This window comes from Sebastes umbrosus, chromosome 9, assembly GCF_015220745.1.
Source record: "Sebastes umbrosus isolate fSebUmb1 chromosome 9, fSebUmb1.pri, whole genome shotgun sequence".
NCBI classification, from domain to species: Eukaryota; Metazoa; Chordata; class Actinopteri; order Perciformes; family Sebastidae; genus Sebastes; species Sebastes umbrosus.
This window is the reverse complement of record NC_051277.1, coordinates 14,796,270-14,804,316: the sequence shown is the minus strand read 5'-3', so window position 1 is coordinate 14,804,316 and position 8,047 is coordinate 14,796,270. Positions and strand designations below refer to the sequence as shown.

At 41.3% G+C, this 8,047-nt stretch overlaps 1 long non-coding RNA gene across 1 annotated transcript; it reads right to left on the bottom strand.

Annotated features, from left to right (window-relative positions):
• LOC119493954 lies at positions 1–7,692 on the bottom strand. Its single transcript, XR_005208058.1, has 2 exons — positions 7,485–7,692; positions 1–417 (listed from the first exon to the last, which is right to left on the bottom strand). It is a non-coding gene; the product is annotated as an uncharacterized LOC119493954 (long non-coding RNA).
• Positions 7,693–8,047: the final 355 nt, after the last annotated feature.

The following is an 8,047-nucleotide window of genomic DNA, read 5'->3' as shown; positions in this document are numbered from 1 at the left end:
ATTACATCACCTGTACCAGTGATATAATTAGTCTCAGAATACATTTTATTGACTGTGGTCATGGGAGAAAAATTGTGCGGAGTTATGGCAGGTCAGGGGGAAAGAAAAAGTCACAAAATGCATCAAAAGTCCACGGCGCCTGGATCACATTGGACAATGCCTAGGTGCTACCTGTTCAAACTAGACTAAACTAAACTAAACTGTCATCACAAACAAAGCATTATTTATTTAACTTACATTTATTAATCAGAACATTCACAATAATCACTCAAAATCAGCAAGGGGAGGCACAGAGAAACAACGGTTTACGCCGGGTGGGAGGGTCACAAACACCAACCTGATTATTCTGGGGGTCGAGACTCGGAAAGGTTGGGAACCACTGCGTTAGCAAATGGAGCTCAGGTTTCATCAAGTGATCTAAGAGGAAATATGGTCATGCAGTAAGTGCTCAAAGTGATTGAGTACTGAATACTCATGAAGAACATTCAGTGTGGTTGAAATCTCAGATAACGCTACACAACTTTGAGTTGAGATAATCTAGTTGCATCGGATATAATGTAGTTACACCTATAATTTAATAACACGTGCATAAACTCTGTAATTTGTGGTTGTTATATAAAAAAAAACGCTTCTCTTAAAGTGCACTAGGCCATTTACTTGAAATTCAGTGTTACTGGCAAAAGATTTGCCTGCTTTGATGTAGGAAAGCGTTCATTACTCTAATGTGGAAAAACTGCTGTTTCCATTTCAGGTTTTATGAGGACACTAACTTTAAAGAGCTGTATGATAAGCTATGGACAGTTTACTAAACATAATGCTCTGGTGACCGGCTGGTCCAGTAAATCATGATGCAGTTGTAGAATTAAACTGTGATTGGAAATTGTGCAGAGAAGGAAGAGCTACAGCTCGCACCTTCTCATGTAGAGTAATAACTGAGGCTGTGTGTTCGTGTTTACACTCCAGCACTTTTTATATAATTCATTTGATCAATTAATGTAAATTATAATGAACATATAATTTATAGTTTTCATGTAAATCCATGTTCAGTACATTGATACCAATATAAAGCAACACAACGGGCAACAGTACATCAGGCAATACGTGTTAACATTACATTAAGGTGAAATAAATGTCAGCGAAATCAGACCAAAGTAAAAACGATGATCGTCAACTCTCATTCTTTCATTAGGAAGCACACACACAGACGCACACAAATGTGCATATCCTCCATTTAACATGAGTCCAGAGAAGATACAGCCCTGCCCACTCTGTAAACAAATCCGTCTTGTGTGTGTCCTTGCGAAAAAATAAACCATTCATCAATCTGCGAGGTAGAAGCAACTCTGTCCATCAATCAAACCGCTGGCCAGCTGTCCAATGGGAGGCGGAGTGACAGCGATGACCCCGCCCACCTGGTCGACTAGGTGACCTTTGAATCGTTGTGACAAGGTGATGGATATCCTGTGTCACAGGAAGCGAAACATTTCCCCTCCAGACTGCAGGTGAGCTGACAGAGTTACAACTCTGATAAATACTACACTCTCTGCTGGAAGCGCGCAAACCTTTACAAGTCGGAGCATTTGAAACACTTATAGAGATACACAGTACATAATCTGAGAAAGTGTGATTAAGGTTTTCAAAGTCAAATCAGAAAAATGAACATTAAAAACATCAATGACCCCTCTCGAAGATAAGTAAAAAATCTATCACATACCAAGTGCCTCTATTGAGAAGCAGAATCAATGGGACGTCAACGCGAACAAAACAAGCCACATGTTTCCTCTGTAAAAGAAGAACGATGCAATCTAGCTCCCCATACAGACGCACACAAAGACAGCTGCTACAAGCACCAGAAAACTATTTATTCTACCTGAAGGCCACAACACTAACATTTGGTAGTGAGGAAGAATCTGTGCTGCTTTCATGGAGGTTTACTTACCATTAGTAAAGAAATGAAAAGCACTACTTTCACAAATAAACACAGACAAGCACCTACACAATAACAGCAGATCCACTGTCCCTTTAAATATTTTATCTTCTTTGAGCTGCTCCCCTCACCACGGAGAGCTACAGCCATTTACCACTGAAACGCACACAAACTGCAGTGTCAGGTATATGCAGTCCCTTCCCTTGTTTGGCGAGAGGAATGTTTTCAAGCCTCATTAATTATCTTCTACCAAACAGCTCTTTGCTTCTACCCTCAAGTCTCCCTCTCTCACAAACACACCACACACACACAGGAACACCTCTTTTGTTGGAAAAGTTTTCTTTATGCTAGTTTGCTGGATTAGTTCCTTTAAGTCTGAATCCACGAATCTCTTTATCACTCATCGTCCCTATACATCTCTTTGCATTTCCCTGTTCCATCATCACAGATGGAAGAATGAATGGCACTGCAGAGTAGCTACTCAAATTCAACACATTTTCTATCATATATTTGTGTGGAATACACACAGAAAAATAATAGTACAACATACCAAATCCAATGAAAGGTTCTCATATGTAACTACAACACGCTAATGGTCACAATACAACGGAGCGGCTATAATCTGTATATTAACAGTAAATGGTCTGTGCTGCTTCTCTTAATGGTGTCACATCTATCACATGAAAATGCACCTCAACTAGGCTTGTTGACGGGTACACACCGATTACATTACGTACCCACTGCCGCCACTGTCGTTTTGCTTTTTTTTGACAGAGATAAAACCCATTTAGTTCATTTTGGTGTTATCAATACAAATTCGGACGACGGACGCTACAAACTGACAGTGAATGCATCTGCTCTGTAAGGAGTCAGCTCAGAGTGACAGGTGTCATATTTCACACACACACACACACACGGAAAGAGAGAGAGTTGACAGAAAGCGCGTATTTGGCAATATTTCAGATTTAAACCCAAAGCTAAAAGGGAAGCGAATGTAAATTACGTAATAGCTGTGCGGAGGAGGGAGTGGTCAAAGCCGGTGTGCGCAGCGCAAACCTGCGGCCCCAGAGCGAAAGCTGGACCGGAGAGGCCAGACACACAGCGGCCCAACGTTAAAGATCAAAGTAAGCGCGCTACATATTGACCGTCATCTTTTCTTGCAAAATGTCCGGTGTAATCGGTAACACCGGTGTTGTCACAAGTTTATTAGCCGATGGGAAACGTACATGATTCGTACTGACATTGTGTTGTGTTTCTATACGTGTTTTACTTTGTTTACGTACTTATTTTAAGCCCAACCATGACGTTTTCCCTTAACCTAACTAGGTGGTTTTGGCCTCTTCAGGGCCAGTTTGAACAGGAGAGATGATTGCAGCAAGCAAAACCTCTGTCAATTGTCATATAGGCACCACAAACATATCCTTTAAGCATAGTTCTTGATTAATTTCAAGCCTCTTTTATTAAGCAAAATTTAATGGACGGAAGATGAACATTATAGCTCCAAGCAGGACCTCATATTTGGACATTTAATGACCTTTAAATGGTGGCTTCTACTTGATACATTGCTATATGAGTGACATCCAACAGCTTATACGACCAGAGGATCAAACACCATCTGTTTCAGGTCCAGATCAGTTATCAGCAACTCTCACACACATATAAAAACACAGAGGGCTGGAAGGTCAGCCAGAAACATGACGTCCAGCCAGCTGCTACCACATCATAGAGTGCCATCTAAGTGGGGGAGGGGCCATTAACTCTGATAAAAAGGGTGATGCCTAATTTATACTTCTGCGGAAAGGCTTGCGTTGAGCCCCCGCAGAGCAGCAGAGGTTGTTTGCGGAGCCGCACACCTCTTGAACAAAGTTGAATCGGTGCATCCCTAGTTCTAAAAGGTTAATCGTGAAAAGATGAGCCTATGAATTATGATTGGATGTGCCAAGCTGAAGCAACAGACCTAAAAACACCAACCATCACTCTGTCAAAGTATTCTGTATCCAGACTGGATGTGTGGAGCTCTCCATGGTACTGAAACATAGTCTCTCTGTAGGGATGTTTAGTTATTTTATTCAGCTTGTTGGCCAATGACTAATTAAGAAAACTAATTAAAGTACACATTACTAGTAGCCAGTAGTAGTTGGATTGGTCCTCTATAGCCTGAAAGCCTGCTTGATTTTGAAAGCCATAACCACTTTAGAGGAGGTCTCCACAGTACAGTAGCTCCAGTCTACAGGGGCAATGCTGAGTATAAACACATTACATTACAGTAAACACTTATACACATTTCGGTGTACACTTGGTAATACTAGAAATACCACAAAGCTTAGCATCATTTAAACATGCTTTAAAATACTCTCCTCTCGGGTTCTAGGTACACACAGATTAAATCAAGAATCTAATCAAGGTCTGAGGCTAGGTAATTTCTCTAATTACTTATGGCTTACTCTGAAATTTTTCATCCCAGGAACCTCAGGGTGGTTAACAGACTGTGTGTGTGTGTGTGTGTGTGTGTGTGTGTGAGACAGGATATGACTGGTCTGCTCAAAAAGGTATTACAGCAGCGAAACACACAGTTGAAACCAGAAATACTAGTACTCCCCTTATCTCTCTCTCTCTCTCTCTCTCTCTCTCTGGCTCATTATTACAGCTGACACAGTAGTGAAAGAGAAAGAAGGAAAGGCAGGAAACCGAACAAAAGGAGGCACAGAATAAGATTTAAGAAATGGAGAGACAGAGGTTGACAGAAGAGAAAGAGGAAAGCAGATAGCGAGGCCGTCGTTGGGGGAAAAGAGTAGAAGAGACAGAGGAAGAGTGAGAAATAGAGCATGAGAGAAATAACAGGGCTATATAATATGGCAGCATTTCATCAAGGATTAGTGAAGCATGAAACTAGCAAGAGGAGAGCTGTGAGATTTAGAGGACGAAAGAGGAGGAAGAAGAGATGAGATGGGAAGAGGGAAGAGGAGAGAGAGAGAGAGAGAGAGAGAGAGAGAGAGGTTACCAAATGCCCATGCCCATCCCACTTCCTGGTTAGCTCCTGAAGGAACCTGATTGAAGCCCTTGTAAGATGCCTAATCCTGATCAGAGGCGCTGGATTCATTTCACAAGTGGGGAGGGCAAAACGTGTGTGTGTGTGTGTGTGAGAGAGACACTGAACATTTAATAACACAGGTAACTTTACCGCTAAATTCAGCTGATCTGCTCTGAGTGCATCTCTCTCTCTGTCACTCGACCACACACTCGCAAAGCACACATGACATAACGCTACTCTTATACCAACCTAATATGTAAACATGTGGATACCTGACGGTACCATAGGTAGACTTGGGATGCAGTAAACTCACTATCGATAATGCTACATTGTGAACAGCAAATCCGCGTTGAAATCGGCAGGACGAGGGCTAGTTAACGGGAGGTGCCATTGATTTACATTGTGGTGTGTTCAAGCTGTATTCAGTAAAAATGACTAATGGGCTAAGGTAAATTATAACGTTATCATGATTTGTTCACATGTAAATCTTGTCAAATTTAGTTTCTGGCGAGACACTTGAATAAATCCAGTTGTTTGAAGGGAGTTTCCACAGCAATATAAAATAGATAATAGAGGGAATTATAACCTGTTTAACTTCCTGACAAAAAACAGAATGCAAACAATAATAAAGAAGTGTATGGTGAAATACATGGGATTTATTGTTTTACTTTTGTTTTTTACCGTGGTATCAAATTGGATTTGAGAATTGTGGAATTTCACTGGTATTGGCACCCACTACTAAATTTCTGTTATTGTGACATCCCTAGTGTAGGCCTATGGGAAATGTGAAAATGCTTAAAATGTAGGCTATTATCGCGGTGCCAAAAGGTGCAGTGAAAAAATTTATAAACAGTTAGTCTGGAGCCGTGCCTAATAGTTGTATTGAGGCTTTTGGTGATCTAGAATTGAGGCACTTGTTAATTATCTTGAGACTGGGCCAGGTATGGTGTGGCCACATTGAGTATTTTTCTATGTAGACACATTACTGTAGGTGCAGGGGTGCTGTTTTGACTGTGTTAGGCAAGATGAATTAGTGAGGGTTTAGTTATATTCTTCTATGTAAAGTTAGCAGTAGCTCTTATTTGAAAAGTTTAAGAGAGTGTGGTTATATTGATTTACTTCTTTTGAACAGCATCTATAAAGCCGTGGGCACACTGCCCGCATGAGGCTCGCGTGACGGCAGCGTCGCGTGGTGGCTGCGTGATGCACGCCTAGGGTGTTCACACTAGACGCGAGTTAGCTGCCTGTCTGGAGCGTGTCTGCTACCTGTCAGCTGTGTTTCTGCTGCTGCTGACAGCCCTTTCTTTCTACATAGTTTGCCTTTTAATGGCGTCTCATGCGGGCAGTGTGTCCACTCTAACCTGTTAACATGGACGCCGAAATAAAAAACAACACGCCACGCGAGACTCACGCGAGCCTCATGCGGGCAGTGTGTCCACCACTTAAGCCCTCTTTTCCATTTTGTAGTTTGCCTCTTCGTTTGTGTTTGCAAACTACTAAGTTCCTTGCCAATAAATAACTTTATTTTACAGATTCCAACTGTTTTTATGTTGCTTTCCCTTCCCCTAGCAAGCCCGGTCATAACAGACATTTATTTAAACAGCAGGAAACCGCAATTCCAGACACACTGTTCACAGATACAATACACAAACAAGTGCAGAATCCTGTTTCTTTTCATAAATGTTATATTGTTGCATTATGACTTAAAGCATTGGCATATCTGAGACCTTTCTATCAGCACTATGCATCGTAGGAAGAAACAACAACAAAAGAGCTTTTCCACCTCTCAAAGATCAAATCAGTTCTACTTGTTCAGCAACAACAAGCTTTCTGTCACCGTTTCCACACAGAGAATGTAACAAAAGACGCTGACAAAGCAGAAGAGGAGAGGAGACTGCGGTCCATTTGGTCCAAATCTGGTTTCTCAGAAGTGCACATTCAAAGACAGACACTACTCGGTAATCACAACTGCACAACACACATTTCTGGAGTATCTCCTTCCTTAAATGAGCAAAAGCACCAGAGGAACATTTATAATTACATTGCACAAAAAAAAAGCTCAGCGGAGTACAGTAGCAGCTGCTCTGGGTGGGGACATACTACCTATTCTTAGGCTCATGCCTGCGCTGTGACAGATTGACCCAGCTCACTTTGCTGCTAACAGCACAGCAGGCAGCCATAATAAGATTCTCCCCTACCTGAAAGCTGTACTTGACTTAAATTTAGTGGGTCAATGCACCTAAGCTGGGCCACACAGCTCTTCATTAACCCTACTTTTCCAAAAAAAGTGTATTGGTACCACCCTACACTGTATTAGCACTGGAACAATCGTAATAATTATAACATGATACAGAGTTGAATAAGTAATCAATAATGTTGAATCTCAAAGCTTTCTGGAGTGAAACACTGACAATTGTAACTATTCACACACATACAGAATATGAATATGGTGTATGTTTCTAATTCGGTTAAGTCAAAACTTTCTCATGTGCAACATTCCAGTTATAAACATAAACACAAACACACCGGTCGACACGACCCCAGCTTGGAGAAACAGGCAGGGGTTCCAACACCAGAGCAAAGCAATACAGTGCTGTGGACGGGGACGGCAGAAAAACATATTTTTAGCCACCTAAAAGAAAGGCAAGAGAGACAGGACAGGTAGCAGAAAGAGCATCTTCTGGATGAAGCTAGTTGGCGAAAGACAGAAAAAATAGGGGATGAACAATGTTGACATAAGTTACACAGACCCTGACAAATTGATAACTAAGGAGAGAACACTGCTTGACTGCAGAAGTAAAGTTCTAGAGTTAAGTTACATCATAGAATGCAACATAACTATGTTCTAGAACTGTCAGTATCATCTGTTCTGTCATACAGGACAGTTAAAGGTTAGGAGGGCAAAGCTGAGGGTTCGTTCAATCAAGATGTGTGTAGACCTAGACCATCATTTACTGAGCAATTAGCTAGTTAATAACACTTTTTAGATGCATTATTGAAAGTGTTGACAAATTTCTTTTGTCTTATTAATTCCCCTCTTCCTCACATTGAGCTCGCGGTCAAATTTCATGAGAAAGAGTCATCATGTT